Source organism: Lepisosteus platostomus, chromosome 9 (genome assembly GCF_059453375.1).
Source record: "Lepisosteus platostomus isolate fLepPlt1 chromosome 9, fLepPlt1.hap1, whole genome shotgun sequence".
In the NCBI taxonomy this organism is placed as follows: Eukaryota; Metazoa; Chordata; class Actinopteri; order Semionotiformes; family Lepisosteidae; genus Lepisosteus; species Lepisosteus platostomus.
The window spans coordinates 44,159,563-44,181,594 of NC_142619.1; the positions used below are offsets into that span (position 1 = coordinate 44,159,563).

The window sequence follows — 22,032 nt, forward strand, 5'->3', positions numbered from 1 at the left end:
AACATCTTTTTTTCACCTCAGAAATATCGCTAGACTACGCTCTATGTTACCACTAAGTGTGGCTGAAATCAACACATTTGTTTCCGAATTGACTACTGTACTGCTCTACTTGCTGGGGTATCTAAATCTACAGGTACATTGAACAAACTGCAGGACATCCAAAAATCAACAGCCAGAATCCTGACCAGGTCTAGTGCAAGTGATCACATTACTCCTATCCTGGAGTCCTTGCACTGGTTTCCTGTCAAATTCTGTGTGGACTTTAAAATCCCCATGCTCACCTATAAGGCTCTGCATGGCTTGGCCCCTCTCTCCCCAAGGATATCAGAGTCATCTTTAAAGACGCTATATAAAATACAGTTTATTATTATTATATTATTTTTAACAACAATAATAATAATGTTACAGTTCCACCATCTTGCCGCCAGAGGGCACCCCAAGCTCTAGTGTCTACTCCAACTGCGCAGCTGAGGTACAGATCAAGCAGATGACAGTTGCCAATCCCTGCTTGTCCCTACCTCACCGTGCCGCCCCTCCTCAAACCAATTTAAACCCTGCTCTTTGTTCAAGCTGCGGTCAGTATTGTTTTCATTTCTCTGAGCTCTTGATCTAGCTTTCGCAGACTTCTTCCTTTGTTTCTGCCCTTGTCTCCTGTACCTGTTTGCTACCCTTTTAATCTTTTTCCCTGTCCTTGTCCTGAACTTTTGTTTGCTTGTTGGTTTCTGGTTTGGTTTTCCTCGGCTTAGTGTTCTCAGCCCCTGGTCTTTTGTTTTCTTCCTGAACACCTTACCTGGTTTTTGGCTTGTGGTCTGTTTCCCAACTTTGACTTTTGGACTGAGTTCCTGCACCTTGATACTAGATGTGTCCTTCTGGCTTTGGACTTTCGCTTGCCTCTAGACCCTGACCTTTGATTTCCTTTACTCACTGTTTTGGATTTTTGTGACCCTGGAACCTGCATAGGGTGCATTCCTTGTCTTCTGAGCTATAGACCAGCCTTACAAATAAATACATAATAATAACTAATAATTAATGTAGTATTACTATAATGTTATTATCTTTCGAAAAAGTATATTAAACAAATATTTGTTACATTAATATATTAGTAAACTTTAAAGCTACTTTCAATAAAAACAAACCTCTTCACTGAATTTTGGAGCATTAATGTTCCATATTAAAAATTGTGTTTTTAAATGATATATCAGTTACCAAATAAATTATACTACTTATACCAACCTTAGAAAATTACATAATTGAATGGCAATGTATATTTATTTCATACATGTGGCACTTCGTGTCACACTTGTTCTAAATACTTGGAGGTGTGTTCCATTTCCTTCAAATGTTAAAGATTTGTTTTTACATGAATGACAGAGAAACAGGCAAGCTGGTCTCTCCTCAGCCTAACAGCAGTCAGTGGTGTAGAGGAATTTCAATTAGTCAGGTGACAATCAACAGCAGACCCAGAGGAATGCACTTCCATATCTGCCTTGTGGAGCTGTTGTAAACGTCTGATAAGCTTCAAATGCCAAACTGTCGAGATACTGATGATATGATGTGATATTACACAAGGCCCTTTTAGAAATTTTATTACTCTTTTATTGCTCAATGCTCAAGGAATCTTGTTTTGTTTTTAATGAGAATACAGTACTTTTCTCATTTCTACACTGCAGTGAATAAGATGTTCTCTCTGAAGCAGGAGAATGTACTAGAACTTTTCCTTTTTTTTCCCTAAAATAATATGCAGTTAATAAGTAATGGCACATTTAAGAAAATAAAAAAAATAGTGACTGAATAAAGCTAAAAGAAAATAAATTATAATACCCATCTATTTGCTAACCAATTATCCACTATAGGGATGCAGGGGATGCCGAAGCAATGAGCAAAAGGCAGGAAGACTCATACAAGGACCAATTTTTTTTTCAGAAGTCAATCATATTACCACTATGTCTTTGGACCATGGGAGGGGAAAGATATAAACTCTGCACAGATACAGTAGCACCCTCAGAATTGAATCCATGACCCCAGCACTGTGAGGCCACAATGCTAACCACTCCACCACTGCGCAGTCAAAAAATTATAACATAATGTAGTAAAATAAAAATATAACTTTTAAACTACATTAACATATTATGCCATTTTACACTTTGGCTTTTTGTCTTACAGCTGAAATTGGGTTCTTTGCTTGTGAATTTATTTTAAATCTTTATGTACAGTATAACTTACAGTAAGATGATAAGTGATTACCTACAGAGTCCCTTCAGGAAAAATATAAGTAATGGCTAATACATATACTGTACATCTCACTAACCATTGCAAGTCTATTCCAGTGCTTGGAAAGCCCCAGCTAATACTGTGTAAAGCCATGTTACAGATCTAACAAGAGATGCTGATTATATAATAAATTTAATGATTATTACTAGTACTATTATTTTGTTTCCTAACTAGAATTAGGTAGTTCTCATTAACCTTTTAAATCTGGCAGAGCTGTCAAACATCATGACTGATGTTATTTTCTTTCCATTTTCTGACATCTATGAAAACAAAGAATTTCCATTCTAACACAACAAGTACAGTAGAGATGCTTTATCCATGTGCAGATTGACTTACTGTATAAACCAGAAATCACAAGTTCAAGCTTAGGCTGTCATTCTCCAACTGTAACTCAGATTATCAATCAGCAACACACAATTTGACTGAGTTCCTTCAGATTTGGATGGACTAGAACCAGAGTTTTCTAGGTTTGCCACACAGCAATGAACCTGGGTGTCTGCTGAGTAGTGAGCTTGCAATGACAACTCCTCACAACTCCTCATGACAAAACCTCACAGGTCCAACCAAAACAGGTTGCAGTTAAGATACTGTGGAGCTCATAGCATGTCAAATAAAGGATGGATCTGGCAGATGAACATATCAGAATAGTCCTTGCATACAGTAGGTCCTCATTCTCTGTGAATGGTACAAGGGTTTAGTGGAAAGCTTTGCTGATAGACAATTGTTGATTATAAAATAGAACATAATCAAAATTTGGTCTCCATTCTTCATTCATCCCATCTCTGAGAAGTTCCTTTGAGGATCTCAATGCTACAGTACTTCTAACTATCTCATGTCACCGCACACATGGTTTTGTAACATGGTTTTGTAAAAGATCCACAGAAAAAGGAGGGAACAAAAATTGAGAACTGGTTATAGGTACTCACCTATAAGGCTCTGCATGGCTTGGCACTTCAGTACCTGTATGAACTATTATCGCCCTACTCCCCACCTCGCAATCTTCGCTCTTCTAATTCTGCTCTCTGTACTGTCCCCGTAGCCCGTCTACATTGTATGGGTGACAGGGCCTTTTCCTGTTATGCCCCCAAGCTCTGGAAATCTCTCCCCAAGGATATCAGAGAGTCACCGTCTCTAAATTCCTTCAAATCCAGACTCAAAACCCTCTTCTTCAGAAAAGCCTTTACTTAACTGGTTCCATTCTTCACCCCTCTGCTTTTCTTAGTACCACCATCCATGTCTCCTCTGTATATTGTAATTGTGTTTTATCTTGTGTATTCTTTTTATTTATTGTTGTTTTCATCCTGTTAAGCGCTTTGAGAAGCCACCTTTAAAAGCGCTATATAAAATAAAAAAATCTAACCATGAAGGACATCCAAGACCTTCATCACCACTGCTTTGTAATGAGTTACTCTGCATGGGAAGTGTAAGTGATACTAAATATTGAAAGTAATAGTGATACTAAAAATTGGACTCCCCCCTCTGGCCGTTTTCCACCAGTCGATTATTTCATTAACCAATGCACCAATCAAGCTCCCAAGACACTCTCTATACCCAGTACACAGGGTGGGTGGGTGGATCAAGCACTGTTCGTTTGTCCAACGTGTGCTTGAGGGCCCTTGATCCATCCCAATGGGTGGATCAAGGGCTGCTTGATCCACCCACCCACACCCTGGTACACCTTGCAGAATTGGTCCTCAAACTTAATGCATTCTCATTCAATAACCTTTTTTACCAACAGGTGAGTGGAGCTCCCATAGACACCAGAATGGGACCCAGCTATACCAATATTTTTGTCGGCTGGATAGAAGAACGCTTCTTCACTTCCTACACTGGCTATGTCCCTGACCTCTACAAGCGATACATTGATGACTGTGTCGTTGCGGCCACATGCTCAAACGACCAGCTAGAGTGCTTTCTGCATCATTTCACCAACTTCCACCCATCCCTCAAATACACAGCTAACATATCTTCCACTACTCTTCCGTTTCTAGACATCAACTTCTCCATCAACTACCCCTGACTCTCCACTTCGATTTATTACAAACCCACAGATTCACACAGCTATCTCCTGTATAGGTCATTTCACCCCAAACACACTAAAAACTCTCTCCCTTTTTCACAGTTCCTTCGGCTACGAAGATTATGCAGCAACGATATCTACTTCCAGAACCAAGCTCTCAAAATGTACTCCTTTTTCATCAACAGAGGATACCCCAGCAGTGTTATTGACAGGGCCCTTGCCCGAGCCAAAAACACCCCTCGGACCATCAACTCAATCAGGAACCCCCGCCGTAACAACCACATTCCTTTGGTGCTTCCCTACCACCCCAACACACTTCCTATCCCCAAGACTATTAACGAAAACTTTTCCATCCTACAGGATGATCCCTCCATTGGGGCCCTCTTTTCTGACCGCCTCATCATCTCATATTGCCGACCACCTAATCTGTGCAACCTTCTTGTTCACAGCTCCCTTGACCGCCCTCAGCAACAATCCACACCAGGCACTTTCCCTTGCAACAGAGCTCGCTGTATCACCTGCAAGTACACATCTAACACCACACTCATTCAAGGCCCCTCAGGACAATTCTGGATCACCCAGATGGCATCTTGTACCTCCAGCAACCTTATTTACTGTATCTCTTGCAGTAAATGCCCAGCCATCTACACTGGAGAAACAGGAAAGAGAGTTGGAGACCACTTCAGAGAACATGTTAGGGCTGTGAAGATTTAAGATCTATCCAAGCCTGTTGTTTCTCATTTCAACTCTGACGGCCATGACCACTGTAATCTCTCCGTCTGTGTTCTCAAAGACGGTTTTCCGAACTCATACATCAGAAAGACAACAGAAACCATTTTCTCCATTCATTGGAGGTTTCATTTCACACCTCTTGATTACCCTCTCTTTCTGTCCCCTGCTCCTGCCTCTCGCTCCTCCTCTCTCCCATCCTTTGTTCTCCAGCTACATTACCTTTGCTTAATGCCTTGTCTTTCTCACACCTGAAGAAGGCTCCATGGCCAAAACGTTGTGTTTTCTTTCTTTTTTTTTCAGGATGGAATAAACCTATTACTTGTTTCTAAATATTCTTAATATTTGTTGAAAGAGATGTGATATTTAATTGCCTTTTAAATATCCATAAAAGAACAATGATCCATCATTGTCCTTTAAATGTTACTAAAACATATGTTTTCCTCCATCATCTCCCAGGACAACTGAGCATCTGTTGCATAACAAAGAGAATATGAATCACTTATTTTGACTTGGTAATGCATTTATATTGGTAGGGCTTCTATTGATGAAATTATCCAACACCACCAGTGGAATCTCTTGGAAGACAGAGACCATCAGATGTCAACAAGGCACCTGGTTTATGTACCTACACATAAATAAATATACCGTACATATCTACAGTATGATAGTACTGTGGTGATGGTTTGGGAGCTTCTTTGAATTCAAGCAATCAACCTGGCCTGTATTGTTCATACTTTACACGATAATGCAAAATGTTTAAGGGCAAATACTTCCAGGCAGAAATAACCTTTGAAGTGCTGAGAGTGGATGGAATTTTAACTGGTAGTCTGGCATAAAAGGTCCTAATCACATTAACCCTTCAAAATATGAGAAATATTAAATCCAGGGACTGGATGAACTCTGGTGTAATAAAATTAGCATCCCAACCTAATATGGACAGTAACATAGTATGGTACATATTTACCTTTTTATCTAAAAAAATACCTGGACCAGCAATTATAGTTTCTCTGTTCCCCAGAGAGCAGCTCTTTTGAGCAAGCTGGTGGCAGCTTAACCTCCTGGTATTCATACAGTATATCCCTAACATGTGTAAAATATCATTATTGCTATTACTGTATGTCTATCTCTGATTATACAGGCAGGCACTGAAATTGACATCTAAAAAGTACTTTTTCAGTGCCAACACTGAAACTAACATAACAAAAGGTCTGGTCTCATCATGAAACTAGAGGCCTTCTCCTGTGTTTTTTTTACCTCTTTGTATAGAACACTAAGTGAAAACAGCTGCCTCAGATTTCTCTTTTGCAAACTTAAATGCCTGCACTTACAGTACGTTCTCTCTAGGGTATCCCTAAGATACCCACTAGTAGTGTAAGCAAAAGGGCATTCAGAGAGACAGGTGCTCTTTTACAACACAATAACAAAAAAATCATCACTGGAAAAGATTAAGTTTTTGGACACTAGGTTGCACATCCATAATCGTTCTTAGACTGCAGTTACCAAAGCATATGAAATTCCAGGTAGTATCCTATACATCAAAAGAATAACTGTAGCTTGTCTTCTGCAAGAAATTGATTTATATGCTTGAAGGCTATTTGGGGTTTACATAGACAACTGAGAAGAGGAAATTGAAATCCTCTATGGTCCAGAAAAAAGATGAGATAGCATTAGAGAGAGTGGGGAGGATTCTCCACAATCCAAAATGGTTAAGAGATTTCTGCACCAGGGTGAAACATTTCCTGCACTATACCATGAGTACAGAATAATCTATGAAAAACAAAAATACATTTCCACACTGCCATTATACCATGGTGCCTCTGATTTTGCATTCTTCAAGCCACTTGAACGATGAACTGTCACTCAGAATAGCAAAGTTTAAAGAAAATGGAACAAAGCCTATCCCACTGTTAAATAGGTCACTAACAAAGATTGAGGTTTTGATTGTAATTTTTGGCAGACCAACAACACACACATTAAATCAATGGCTTCCCATCTCCATTTGGGCCAGATGGAATATCTCCTTCTCTGAATCTCAGGTGTTCTCTGTTCTGGGCCATGTTGTCTTCAAAATGTCCATCTCCTTCCTTTTTATTTCTTGCGATGAGAGAGCAGCTGCAATCATCTCCCCTAGCTGCAGAAGACCCAGCTTGATGGTCCCCAGAGTAGTACAGACGCCATTAAATTAGCAAAGAGATTGGTTTTCAGAGAGTCCCTGAGGCAACCCACGATAAAAATTCCTCAGTGAGCAGAACTGTGCATCAGAGAGCCATGTTAGTTGCTCCGGTGAATCATTACCAGAAACTGCAGTGTCTGCATTGTTGCAAGACTATGAAGTAAGAAGCTGCTTCCTGTTATTTTTTACCTTTGGCTTTGGGGGAGGGGGGTCCCTGGTATCATTGCAGATGAGTAGTGCATCTTAGTGACTCGCATTATGGGATTTAGCCTTAAAACACCTATTAAGTCAAATTTGAAGTAGTTTTAACAAAAAAAATAGACACTGAGCGCTAATCATGATGGTATCTTTGCTGGGAGCCACTAACAATTCTTGAAAATAGTTCAGTTTTTGGAAGAAACTAGAACTTTGTTTCTTAGGTTTAAAAATGAATCATCCAGAAAACGATTTATCAATTTGATTATAGCCTTGCTGTACTACAATTTATCTAGACAACCATTAAACTACACAGGACAAAAGCCTTTCCTGTCACTTATGTATCACATTTCACCTAAGAGCTAATACAACTAAATAGACAACAGGAAATTAAATGGTTCAGAGACGCTGGCTTAACTGACACAAATAAATCATTTGATAACATCCAAAGAATGTAAGCCTCTTTGTGATTGCCTGTTTACTGCCTTCTATTGATTAAGGTTACACAGCATCTGTTACGCCATGACATACAACCTGCAGATCAGAAAAAGTAGAGGGCCTGCACTCTTTTTCTTGTGAAAAAACAAATGAGATATTTCAAATTTATCACTTCAAAATCAATACACTAAGAAAAAGGTATTTTTTTATTATAAACAACCTGAAAACCACTTTGGTACTTTAGATACCCAAATATTATGCTTTATTGTATTTTAGACATCCTGAAAATTCAACATATTTCTGTCATCATATTTTACTTGTATCAAGTCATACTTGCTCTTTTTTCTCAATATTGTGATGTTCATATTATAAAGACTGGATTTCCCTAAAAAAATGAAATAATAGATTGTGGTCAGCAAATCAGCTGGTCAGGTAAGGTAAAAAAAGACAATGTAGGGTTGATAAAAACCCATACTTACAGTTTATGAAGAATGTTTCCTTAGACCTTTATTAGAAATAGTTTGTTTGACTACAGTATGTGTGTAGTTTTTTTTAAAAAAGATGGACACGTGTTTATAATAGTTTCTTGCAGACCACAGGAATACATTAATTTGCTCTATACAGCTACTAAAGAATTTGATAATGACATCACAGTTGGCTTTATAGGAATACCATAAGGTTATGTCGGTCAGGTCGAAATAATTGAATGTTTGCAAATGCCCAGATTCTTTTAGAATTATTCCTTATAGATTTGAGAGCATGAGTGCAGTGGACCTTTATCACAGGGACCTACAGGTAAGCAGGTTTTCCTCAAGGGCACAAGCACTGTGTGATTTTAGTAGATTTCCTTTGCTCTTACAGCTTTTATGGTAGAGTGCTTTTCTCTTAATGGTCTGGTCATATCTTGAATTTCAAACTGTGAATCATACTTTAAAAAACACTTCCACTGAGGCATTGTAGATTACAAAAAGATTGAAAGAAGCTTAACTGTTATACATTTAAAGTGGAAAAAAATGTTTATGACTTATTCAGGTTGTTTTTGTTTAGTCCTGTAGGACTACAGGGTCACTAAAGCATGTGGGTGGAATCAATAGAGTACACTCTAGCAAATTAATGAAAAGAGGTAAGTCGAGTGAACAAATAAATACTGTGATGAAAGAATCATGTAGGATTCACATCTTACAGGTTCCACACATGTAACAACAAATTCAAGCCTTACTGTTACAGACAAAATATTCCTTTCACACTTCAGGGAAACAAGAGTATTCTGGCATTATATTTTCAACACAGAGTAAAGTGTTCCAGTGTTCAGAGAACATACAGTATTTTTCATTCACAATTGACAAAATAATGTTCTATTTGCCAGGACATTTAATTCACAGTGTGCAGTGTGACAGCTGATCAGTCAGCTGTTGCAATGTGCATGTCTAATGGATCAAATATTAAAATCCAAAAATGAATAGCACAGAAGGATTGAACAAAACCAACAAAGAATCTTGATAGGTTTTTACTATAAAACACAGCACAATGTTAAAATTAAAATACTACAAAAGTAGTATAACATGTGACTTCCCTGGCATTAACACCAGTCTAGGAGTGCTGAGGCATAGGCCTGATCAGCATCTAAACTAACTGCTGTGGGATATTCTCCCACTCTTTGCAAACAGCTGGCAAAGATTGGTTTGTCCTGGTTGTAATGGTTGATGGCATTGATGAGGTTGTCCCACAGATGCTCTGTTGAACTCAGATCAGAAAAGAAACGTGGCCATGGCAAGATAATTAATTCTAACATGATGTGGTCCTGCACTACCCTGCTGGAAATCTGACACATACAGATCGATTTCCCGGAGTGAAAAAACTGTTGGCTCAAAGACTGTATTGACGGTGTTGGTATCAGGTGCACTATCTTCAACAAAGGCATTCTCTTGTTATGGGAGATACCTCCCAATATCATTACACTTTGGCTGTGGTTTTCTTGAACATTACAACAAGCTGCTTAACACTCACCTCAACATCCCCACATGTTGTTTCTGTTAAGTCTACTGACGGTAAAATACCATTATTGGTGAAAAAAACACTTTGCAACCATCTCAGTACCTCTCTGAAACACTGAGGCTGGTGACGTGATGGCCTTCAACTGTGTATCATCAAGTCAAGCTTCTGCTGTTGATTGTTTTTCTTTCTTACTAGAATTTCTTGTGCTATAACAACTTAACAGCCACTGCTCTTTAAAACACAGATGGATCAGTAGATAATCCTGGGTCAAAGTGGTAGTTCTTAACAGTACAAATATGATTGTTTCTGGAATTATTATTTTTTTAATTTTGATTTAATTGTTTGTTGAATCAGATGAGTCAAATAAAAACAAATTCACATTTTCAAAGACAACCTGGATTGTACATGTACACATAGCAGAGCATTTAGTGAAGCAATTTGTAGTCATCTCACCTAGGATTTGAACCCAGAACCCTCGGGTCTCAGTCCATTGTCCTCGAAATTACTCGAATTTGCATCACTATTCAAACTGTAAAACTGTAAAAGTATATGATCAGTGTGTTATTGATACAGTATACACTCTTTCATATTTGTTTTGCATCAGTATACAGTATATCTTCATTGATCATGTACATTTACAGAATATCACAGGAGTTATGGTCTGACATAAATCTATTGAAAAAAGAAAGAAATTGTTTAGTCACGTAGTTCTATTGACCTGTCAATTATTGTAAACAAACAAAAACAGCATGAAACAAGAAATATAAAATCACATTTCAGCCCAAACACTGATAGCTTCAGCATCACTTCATTTTCAATTTGAAACTTGTAGATGTAATCACACATTTTCTCTTTAATACACTGTGCTTGACAAAACATATGTTGGTAAATGCTGCTCTGAACTATAACTACAACATCCAGCACATACTGATTTCTTAGTTTTTTCACTCTGACATGTATTAGTTTCATGTTTTTATGAAAATATTCACTTACTGTCTTTTAGAATTATTAGGCCATGCTGTACAGTACATGTTACTTGAAGACAACAAAGAAATTGAATATAATACATATAACATTACATACAATTGCTGTATGTATGCTGAAACACAATAAATAAGTATTGAAGCAATTCCATTGTTTATAATTTTTTGTTTGTTCAAGTAGCCACATTTGTGTACAAACCTTACTGTAGTTCATCTGGAAAGGTACAATAATCTTTAATGTACAGTATGTACACAAACTTTTTTCTAAATAAATAAACTTAGCAGAGCAAATAATTATTTAACAAAATAACTGCTGCTGCTTTGCATAACTACATTGAAGTAGGTTTGGTAAAACTAAATTGGTGGAAAAATCTCAAAACACTCACATTCTCTTTAATATTTAAAATCTCTTACATGTACCAACTAGACAGGGTGAACAAAAAGTCAAAGAGTAAGCTTGTCTTTGTTGAGTTTAAATGATTTTTTTTTCTGTTTTAAAAAAGGATGAAAGTAGAGCTTAATGCAAAATTGTTCTGGAAGGTAGTTCAAAAATGTGTCAAAAATGGTTTATAGAGCATTTTAATGAAGTTTTTAACGACGGTTCAAGAGCAAAGATAACAACCAAAGACATCTACTCTGTTGTACTCTAATGTTGAATTCTGCAAGATGCCTTTTTTTCCAAAAACTATAAATACTATAATAATGCCCTTCCTTCTGCTGCTAACATTAATCTTTCTGTATCCTTATACCATTCCATCTCCATCTGTGTAGCTATCTCTTGGTTAGCTTCTCTCTCTCTGTATGATGAGGGGTTGTAAGTTCTTTGTCCTAGACCCAGCTGGTTGACCTTCAGCCAAGAAGGTTAAGCCAAAACCTCTTAAGCATAACTCCTCAGTAAACATTCCTAAATGCATTTTGCTATTGTGTAATGCTTGGGAATGGACAAGTATAAATTATGTCATTTTATGAATTTGCAGTAAATCTGCCTTTAAACTATTTTTCTATTACCCCATTGCTACTGTATAGCACCTATACTTAGCGGGGCTAACCAAAACCAAAGTTTGAGGTCACCACTCATGATGCAACCCCTACCTCCATTTTCTGACTGCAAAATCTGCTATCAGCAAAGCAGAGGTTCCACTTTAGTGTAACTGCAATGCTGTCCATTCTGTGTGAATTAAGGCTGTGCCACTGTCCAAATCTGAAACCAAGGTCGTATGGTCTACAAAAATCCCACTTTACAGGGAGCAAATACGGGCACTTCCTGCTATAATACAGCATTAGGATTCCAGCTGGAACTGGCAGAAGATACTTCACAGCAGGGTGTCAATGTATGCGTAATGAGCCAGAGGTGGTGTTCACAATTTCACCTTTTTAAGCCATTGAAAAAGTAGTCTATATTTAAGCTGATATGACATTTTCAAGGATGTCTTCTTTCCAAAGAAAGGGCAATCCTTAGGCTTCAATTAAAAGGATGAGCAAACATGCTATGTTAGGTCAAATGCTGCAGAATGATCATGATATAAAACATACTTTAAATTAATTAAAAATATCCAGTTCTTTGTAGCATTACCATTTCAATAAATAATAATGAAACATATTAGATATAATTTTCTTTTGTTTGGATTCCATATAATTTAGCCTTTGTTTAAAAATGTATAACCATTCATTAATGTCACAATTAAAGACGAACGAGAACGCAAATGGACTAGTCACTTCTGCAGAAGACATTTTTTAAATATTTGAAAAATTCAAAGAATTCTATGATAGAAAGATAATAAAAGAAGTGCATTCATACTGTGTTTAGGAGCTGTTTGGGTTTGTTAAAAAGAGAATATTTTTAATTTATAGAATATAATGATTTATGGGGAATCTAATATCTGCTGTTGAAAGAGAGCTCTCCCAATCAACAGCTTTTTTATACAGAGAAAACAATTATAAACAATATATAAACTCTGCAACCTTCTGAAAAAAATCCTTTATAGCATTTATTTCACACATTCTGATTAACAGACACAAAATCTGTTAAAGTCAAATTTAGTTGCTATTTTAAATATACAGTATTGCACTCCAGTATTAATTTTATAACTTTATAATTCTGACCTTTTGTGTTTCTTAGGCCTGGAGATTTTATATCTATTGTACATGGCTGTACTGTACATGTGGTAGAGCTGTCCCACTCATTAACTCAAAATTACAAAACAATATTCCTGCTACCAGGAAGAACTTCTGGTTCCTTCATAACCCATGATGTCCAGACCACCATTTCGTTTTCTAAGTTGTTAATATATGAAAGAGTAATATAACCTACAGCTGCCTGAAATCTGTTTGCCTCATTAACTTCAGAAATGGCAGGTATCCTGCTGAGGAGCATACCATTAACATCTAATACTGAATGCTGCTGTTCTTGTGTATACCAGAATAACAGCGTGGCCACCATTTTGTTGTCACACTTCAAGCTGACTCTGTTTTGACAACTACTACCTAGGCTGAAGCAAAACTTTCACAGCAGATTTCTATGAACAATTAAAATGCAATAACAATGCATGCCACCCATAGTGTAAAAGTTAAGTTATAGTGAAAGGGTAATGCCACACAAACCACAATCATCACATGAACACCATTATTAAAAAAAAAAAACAATCAAGCTTCCTTTCATTTGGAATCAGTGTATAAAATATCTTAAACCTTTCCTCATATCAGGGCTGCCTCATATAGGATACAGCAATGTTTATTATTGTACCAAACAGATTGCAATACCTGATGCTGGCTGTCTGGAGCTTCTGCTCTCCTACACAGAAATATCTCACCTCTAAGCCCCTTTTAGCTGCTTTCTCACATCCCTCTCTCCAACCCATCATCACCCTTTGCTCAGGACGACAGGGTTGTCCCAGCAGCCTTGTTCTCACAGGCGGGTTTCTATAACAGGTGAGTTATACCAAATAAACTTTAATTAGCATTTGTCTCTACAACATATTAATTCGAATTTGGCTGAACTACTGAAACCATACAATGCAAATCCATCTGACTGACCAAGGACATTTGTATTTTTCTGGACGTTTTTCTGGAGTTCTGGAAAAATGTTTTTATTATCATCTTTGAGAGATACAGAGGTTTGATAAATTAGTCTGGAAAACTTGTGTTTGGAAGCCAGCAAGCAGCTGGATACTTATAGAAGGGGAAATCTGAAAAAGTCTAGTTAGAAGCTCAAAGAAGAGCTTAGGCTTTGTTTTGTCATTCGGTTTTTTTTTAAATAAAGAAGACAGGTTCTTTCCTTAGTGCTGCGTTGGTGTGTCTGTTTCTTTTGGCCCCGCCTTTTAAAAAATTGCTGCTAAGGCACACCGCCCACGGATGTGTCACACAAAATAAAAGTATTGTTGCACATATGAATCATATCTGAAATAGTAAATGCATTTATCATCTTGTAAAAGGTCTTCAATGTACAATACATAAAACTCTAGTTAGAAAATGACAAATCTATTAATCTTCACTTATAAACCAGAGAAAGAAAAGAATAGATACTGCTGTGTAAAACCTCCTTGACATTGAGGACAAAATCAGGATTAACAAAATAACAAAATATTTACACAATTTACACAATAACTCAAGGTAAACCTTACATATGTAGCCGATACAAAGTTTTGTTCAAATCCATCACATTTACTAATCAAAAGTGATTCATTGTCCGGTATTGCTTATCAATCATTTCATTTGTTCCTCTCTGTACACCCACAAAGTAAGAAAGTGGACATTTTGTACAATGAAATGCAGAGATATCAGGATTAAATGCTGTCTTAAAATAAGAATCGTTTACAATTTTCATGATGATCAATGGACTGTGTTTGTGCATAGAGAAATAAAAACACTAAGTGAAAGCAGCAAAACAATACAAAATGTCTAAACCTTTTCATAGATATTTTGTTCAGAATGACAATCACACATATAATTTAATAAAAAATCCACCAATATATTAAAACTGACAGTAATAAAACCGAAGTAATGGATATAGCAACATTAAACTATAGTTCTGTGAGCCTACAGTATTAAGCAGTTATTAAATATTAAAATGTACAAATACTGAATATGGAAGCATGCCCCAGACTAAAATTTGATCTCAAGAACTTTTGATGTGATGGTATTTCGTCTTCATTCTAAGCATCAAGCTTTAGTATTTGAAGTGTGCAGGTGCAAAAATATTTTTTTTCAAGACCTTGTCTTCTTATGGCAGAGGAGTCAGTCCTCGGGTTTGTAGTCTAATCTGTTCAGCCAATAAACAACTTAGATTTTGAAGCCAGACTTATCTGCAAAAGCACTTTTTATAAACATATTTATTGTACATTAGCATATTTTTTACAGTATATGCAGCTTGCTATGAATTCTGCAGTTATAAATGTTAGATTTAAAAACATGGCATCAAAGAAATGTCTGAGAAGCTTTTTGACAGGTTTATGTAAACTATTTATCAAATTTCCTTCATGACTTTTGAAAAGTAATGTGAATCTTTTTTTTAATAACTAGTCCTCACTTTAATAATCTGTAAGTCATGAAACAATCACATTATTTGCATATTTTCTATTTTTTCTTATGTGACCAAGCAAATCTAAAAAAAAAACAATAAATTTTTAAAGCAAGTTATCAAATGCATATACCTGTATGTACTTTGGATAAATAAAGTGTATCCAACACACAGTTTTCAAACAGCTGTATACACTTCTCCATCTTTGTCTATTACTCTTGCAAAAATCCACTTATGAAGTTACACAAAAAAGGGAATCTTTACCCTGGGTTTACACAAACAGTAAAGTAATCCAGATTTGGCAGAAAACTGTTGCCAGAATTAATCTTGCAGGATGTGTAACACAAGTTCATATGAATACAGCAGTGTGTAAAACAAATGTCATTTTCAGGTATTGATTAATGCATAAAAACAAAACAAAGCATACAGTATGCAGTATTGGAACACCAGAAAGTACATAGTCAAGCATAGTGGTTTGGATAAGATTATACAGCCTGAAAGTTTGAATGCACTGAGGTTTAAAGCAGTAGTCAACATTCATATGGAGGGTTAAAGAGGTGACTCATAATTAAATGGTCATTTTACCAACTGGCCAGTATTGTTTTGGTTTCATTATGTTTAAAACGTACACTGGCTTGTTTTACCTTTTCAGGAACTAGTAACCCTTATGTAATTGAATTAACCATAAAAATTAAATGTACAGTACTAAGACATGCTTACAGTACAGTATGTCCAGTTGTTGTAGACCCATCGGATATAGATTCACATTTCAGTACGACAAAGATCCAAAGCACACAAGTCATCATTAAAACTGCAAGAGAAAAGATCTGAAACCCCCAACTGTGAAGGCACTCAGAGTTGTTTCTTTCATTGAATTATCTAATGTTTCACAAAACCGATTCTGACACTTCATTGAAAAGCTGCAAGAAAATGTTTGGAAGCTGAAGTCAAAGGAGGCCACACAAAATATTTTAGGAACTTCAAGGATCTGGAGTTAGAGCTGTAAGGTTGTAGGTTAAAATCCTCACGATGCATTGGTTATATACACTTAAGTATTATATTTCACTCATGTTGCTACAAAATGCCTATCTTTATACAGTAAGTACACTCATTTATCACTTTAGATAAAAGCAACAACCAAATAAATTGATAAATTATAAATATTATATGATATATGATATTATTTTGTTGTTATATATATTATATATATTATTACGTTGTTACTGTGACAGTCCATCCCGTTGTATGGACAGAAGAGTGTGAAAGAGCATTTAACACCCTCAAGAACCATCTAAGCTCTGCCCCAGTGCTTCGTAGGCCAAACATTCAGGAGAGGTTTTTGGTACAGGTGGATGCCTCCGCTGTGGGCATTGGAGCGATATTAGCTAAAGGGATGGAAGGGGAGGAGCAAACTATGTTGTATTTGAGCAGCAAGCTCCTCCCCCGAGAAGTCAGGTACTCCACCATCGAGAAGGAATGTCTTGCCATCAAGTGGGCCCTTGATAGTCTCCACTACTACTTACTGGGACGAGAGTTTGATTTGGACACTGACCACCGAGCACTCACTTGGTTGCAGACCATGAAAGATCATAATGCTAGGGTGACACGGTGGTACTTGGCGTTACAACCGTATTGTTTTAAAATTCGTCACAAAGCTAGCAAGATGAAAATCACTGCGGACTACTTATCTCGATTGCCGACTTTCGTCAATCCTGAAGAGGAGGGAGGTAATGTGACAGAGAGATCTGTACATAAATAATAATATATGTACAGAAAAAAATATTTTCTTTCTTTCATAATTTAAATAACAGCTAGAAACAAATACCAAGGTAACACACTTGGACATTCAACAGTTACTGTTTAAGCAGTTCATCCTTCTGCAAATCTTTATGATAAATATAATCAGTAGGAGATTCCTTCAATTATGTGGTTGGTGAAAGAGAACTGCTCTCTTTTCTGTGTCTCTACACCTATTTACATTGATTATCACCAGACTAAGATTGTGAAAGTGATAGAAATGGCTCAAAATAAAGATAGGGTTGTGTCTCAATTAAAAGACAGTTGAAATCACATTTGCAATGTTTCAAGGAAGCTGTTCACTTTACTCATACTATTCTTTAACCTATCTTCCTCCTTTTTTCCATGCCCAAGGCTGTATCATGGCACAAACCTGCTGAGCAGAACTCAAAACCAGCTGGAGATCAGGAAATCAGTCAACCAGACTGATCCTCCACCTGCCATGTCTGAATTCAAGTGTCCTTCTCTCATGTGAGAGCTATACAATAGGATCACTGCCATCTCCGTCACGCATTGATATGTTTTCAGGTAGACTGACGTTGATCTTCCTTCTTCCTATTTACTGTACTACCTTCACTGGCCTTAGGACATTCTATAAAGTTTCTTTTGCTTCACAGCAACTCTGTTAATACATTACATTTACAATCATTAGCAGATTAAACACCACTGTTTCTGTTTCTCTTATTTCCCCCTTGTCCTGAACCCATCACCTGTTTCTTTCTGATGAGAAACTTGATCTTCCATTTCTGTAACCTGCTGCATGTATCGTGCTGCATCAGCCTGCAGTTACATCTCATTAAACTCTCCTGTCCACTGCCTTCCCCAGCACTACAGTCACTCTGTAATGGTAACTCTTTACCCACTGTCCCTTCAGACTGTATTGAAAGGGTTGGCAATGTTTTAGAAGGGGTGTGCCGAGAGTTAGCTCATGCACTTGTTTGTACTGATCTGCGTGTCATTGATACTATTTTTTAAATGTCAATAATAGCCATACTTCAGTTTTGATTACTAAAAATGTAATATTAAAATATAATAAGACTATCTAAAATTAACAAATCAATATGCACATCTTACCATTTAGTATGATCCCTGCACTAGCTTTTCCTTTCTTTCCATCAAGGTAGATCAAGAAAATTTATTATTTTCACCACTGTAGTCATCAAAGCAATCAAGCTTATAATTTGAAATCTTGACATACTGTATAGATTTTTGTTCTGAGGAGTAAACTTACTGTGGGGTGGCCAATGTGATCTGTAATGATCTTCACGAATCTTTTGTATTTTTTGACCATAGGAAGGGCACTGTCAGTACAGTAGTTACAGAAACTGTTTCTTCAAAATGATTAATAAATGTCTTAGCTATATCTTCCCCCGTAATTGTGCCATGCATGTGTTTAAGGTAGCACAGCTCTTCTCAAATTCCATCTGAGTCACAGTATCCAGCTAATCATTTATAATGTTTATATCCACTCACTCAGACACAAACAGTGCGGTCTTTTATGTTGAACAAATCCATATTCATCTTTTGAAAAGGGCAGAAATAGATGAAAATTTACTTTGCTTTCTTAGCAACCATTATATTGTCCAAAATGTTTAACTTTACACTTTTTTCAGTGGTACAGATTTGCAGCTTTTCTGTGAAAACAATAGGCTAGCCCCGCTAAAAAGAATTCAATATACTGTATAATCCAAGTAAATTGATTGTTTTCTATGCCAGAGAGCTTTCACTGGGTAGGAGGTCATTGGGTGAAGCATAGTCTTTATCATTTTTTAACTTAATTTTATTGTGGTTTATTAGAATTCTATTGCATATGTTGCTTTCATTGCATGTTCCGTTAAAAATCCTTTGTGTGTAAATAATGGTAAACATACCATAGGTTGCTGACCCCTGTTGTATTTTCTCACTCCTTAACCCTGCGGTCCCCCCACTCCACCTCCTGAGACTTCAGCCTTAGACTCCCCTTCCTCATTCAGAGGCCCTCAAAGGCAGTTCTGCAGTGTGCTCACGTCTCTTCTCTCAAGTGTTCTTTTGTCACTGTGTTGTGCTCCTCCTCAAATTGCTTTTTATACTTTTTAACAGTTTCTCAACCTTATGCCTCATCATTCCTGTACTTAAAACAGGAGGCTTCAAGACTGATCAGACAGATGTCTGGTTCCTTCTGCTCTTACCTCCACCTTTTCCTAGTTTTTTTTGCTATGTTTCTGTGTATTATTCTTTATTGTGATTAACCAGATTAAATCTTCAGAAAACCCTCTTCGATCCACTGTGTTTACATGTCTGTAAGCTTAGTTTCAGCTAAGGCAAACCCCTCAATGTTACTGTATGTACTGACTTCAGCCTCTCTGATTAGGCTTTGAGTTCTGTAGCTCAATAAGATGTGAACTGCACATTTAACTTTGATAGCAGCCTTTGCTATCACTAGCGCATAATAATATATACATTATACAGTATATTTCTTTTAAGGTTCTGTTATCAAGAAAAGCTGATAAATAGTTATGCAACAAACAGTTAAAAGCTATGCCATGTTAATAAGTCTATACTGTAAGTGTGATAGAGCTGTAGAGTTGTAGGTTATTTATTTCATTAAACATACTTTTTGTTTTTTTTTTAGCCTTTTTGATTTTAGATTTGGGTCCTTGAACATTAAGGTTCTATGGGGCTTCTTCTATCCTTGCATTCTGATGTTGTTTTATACAGAATGGCTGTGGCTTGAGTATACAGTATGTGTCATCACTATTGTGTGTGACTCTCTTTAAAGCTTTTAGAACTATGGAGTGTGAATGTATAAAGAATTGGGAATGACAGAAAATATTTTAATTGTTTTTCAAGATATTGTAAAATAAAAGAGCTTCTAGCCAAGGTATTGGATGTGGATGGAATTTGTAATTGTTTTTTAGGTGCAATTATCATCAGACCCTGAAGGGCATGATAGTTTGTGACCCATTTCTTCATTGATTGTGTTGCGGGAGAAAAGGAGTTTGGTTTTTATTTACTAAAAGTCTGTAGAAAGTGTGTAGCCCTGGTATATTTGTCAGAGGCATGTGATAAACTTGTTAGTTCGAAAATGTACTGTAAAGAGATAGGCCATCTGAGTGTGGACTGTATGAATATGAGAAAAAATAATTTGAAGGGGGGGGTGTCTTCTTTATTTTAGAGACTACAAGCCACCTGAAACCAGAATAAGGAACAAGTGATAGCTGAAATACAGGACAAGGAGGCTTTGGGAGATGACAGAGAGGATGATTGTGATGATGAAGTCATATTAAATGGACATATACGGTACTAAAACACAAGGTATTGGCCAAGAACAATTACATACAGTACATCAAGAAAATACACACAGTGCTAAAAGTTTTATTCACAAGTGTGTTCTGTGTACAATTGTTTTATATCTGTGCATATCTGTCAATACAATGTGTGCTAATAGCATCCTTTTTTATTCCTTCATGCATGTGGTTTGCTGGCAGTGTTTTTTTAAGATACTAATGCAGAATTCCAGAATCAGAGTAGTAATGTTTTGGTATGTGTTGGCTTATATGTGTTGTGTGTATCTACAGTATTAGATTTGATTTCAACATAACATGGTATATAGAGAAACAAATTTTTAAAAAGGCAAGATGGCATGTTTCTTTGGAACAAACAGTGCACTATAAGTGTTATATTTACAGGGGTAGAGAAAAGAATGGTCCTTTGTCAGATACTGTTATACAAGTTTTGAACTGTTGATAGTGGGAAATTGGACCGTTCTCCAAGAAGGAAAGCCTCCAGTCCAGTGAGAGATGAAGGAGCTGACAGAGCTCCACAGTCTACATTCCAGAGCTTCCCATCAAGTTTAAATGATGTTTAGATCTGGTAATTGAGGAGGCCATGGAAGGTGACTGACTTCATCCTGTTTTGCATGAAACCTCTCTTGAACCTCTTTAGCAGTACAGTATGTATGCAGGTGTTATCGTCTTGAAATATGGAAACATTTTAAGGAAACAATGTTTGCTCCATAGGTTACACCTGATGATTTAAAATCGCTTTGTATCCCTTGGCTGTAGTTCTATCATGCAGAGTAATAATTGGATCCAATGATTTCCAAGAGATGGCTGCCTATACCACCACCATGTTTAACAGTTTGGAACAGGCATTGGGTTAAAGGCTTCCTTTGGTTTTCTCTAAACATAAACCTATCAAGATATAGGAAAAAGACAAAAGGATGGCTCACCATCCATTTCTTTCTTCCACTGCTCAGGAATCCAAGATTTGTACTCATTACACCAGGTTATGTGCTGCTGCACATGGGTCTTTGTTACAAGAGGTAATTGAAAGGCAACCCTAGTATAAATAGCAGCTTTGTGAAGCTTACAATGTATAGGTTTTGTTGAAACTGGGTCAAGGAGGTGTAGATTTAGTTCCTTGGTCATTTTTGAGGTAATTGATTTGTGTTTTTTAGCAACTACCCTGTTTGTTTAAAATTGTAGCTTCAACTTGTGACTAATGCTCCTCTTTCCTGATGCTTGTTTTCCCTTGTTTGGCTCTCTCATGTTGTTTTAGAAACTCACATATTAAAGTGTTGATTTTAAGACGTCTTTTATAGTGGAAACATTATTATATTGGTAATTAGTATTGAAATAAATATGAATTGCAATTTAGTTACATCAAAATATAAGCTTTTTTTCATTAGAGGTTTCCATTATTTTGTCCACCCCCTGTATAGACCTGTAATAAAAAACCTGTCTGTAACTTTAACTTTATATATACACAAGATGTAATTACAAGTCGTAAGGTTACTTCTGCCTCCCAGGCATTGCAGCAAGAGCTAATGAATAATAACACCCATAATTCAAAGCAACTGCATGCTATTGCAAAGACACCCTGAAAAGTCTGAAAAGTGTTCATTGTAAGATCGATAGATAGACAGATTGCT

At 36.7% G+C, this 22,032-nt stretch overlaps 1 pseudogene; it reads left to right on the top strand.

Annotated features, from left to right (window-relative positions):
• The first annotated feature begins 3,632 nt into the window (after nucleotides 1–3,632).
• Nucleotides 3,633–4,997, top strand: LOC148655049 (uncharacterized; annotated as a pseudogene).
• Nucleotides 4,998–22,032: the final 17,035 nt, after the last annotated feature.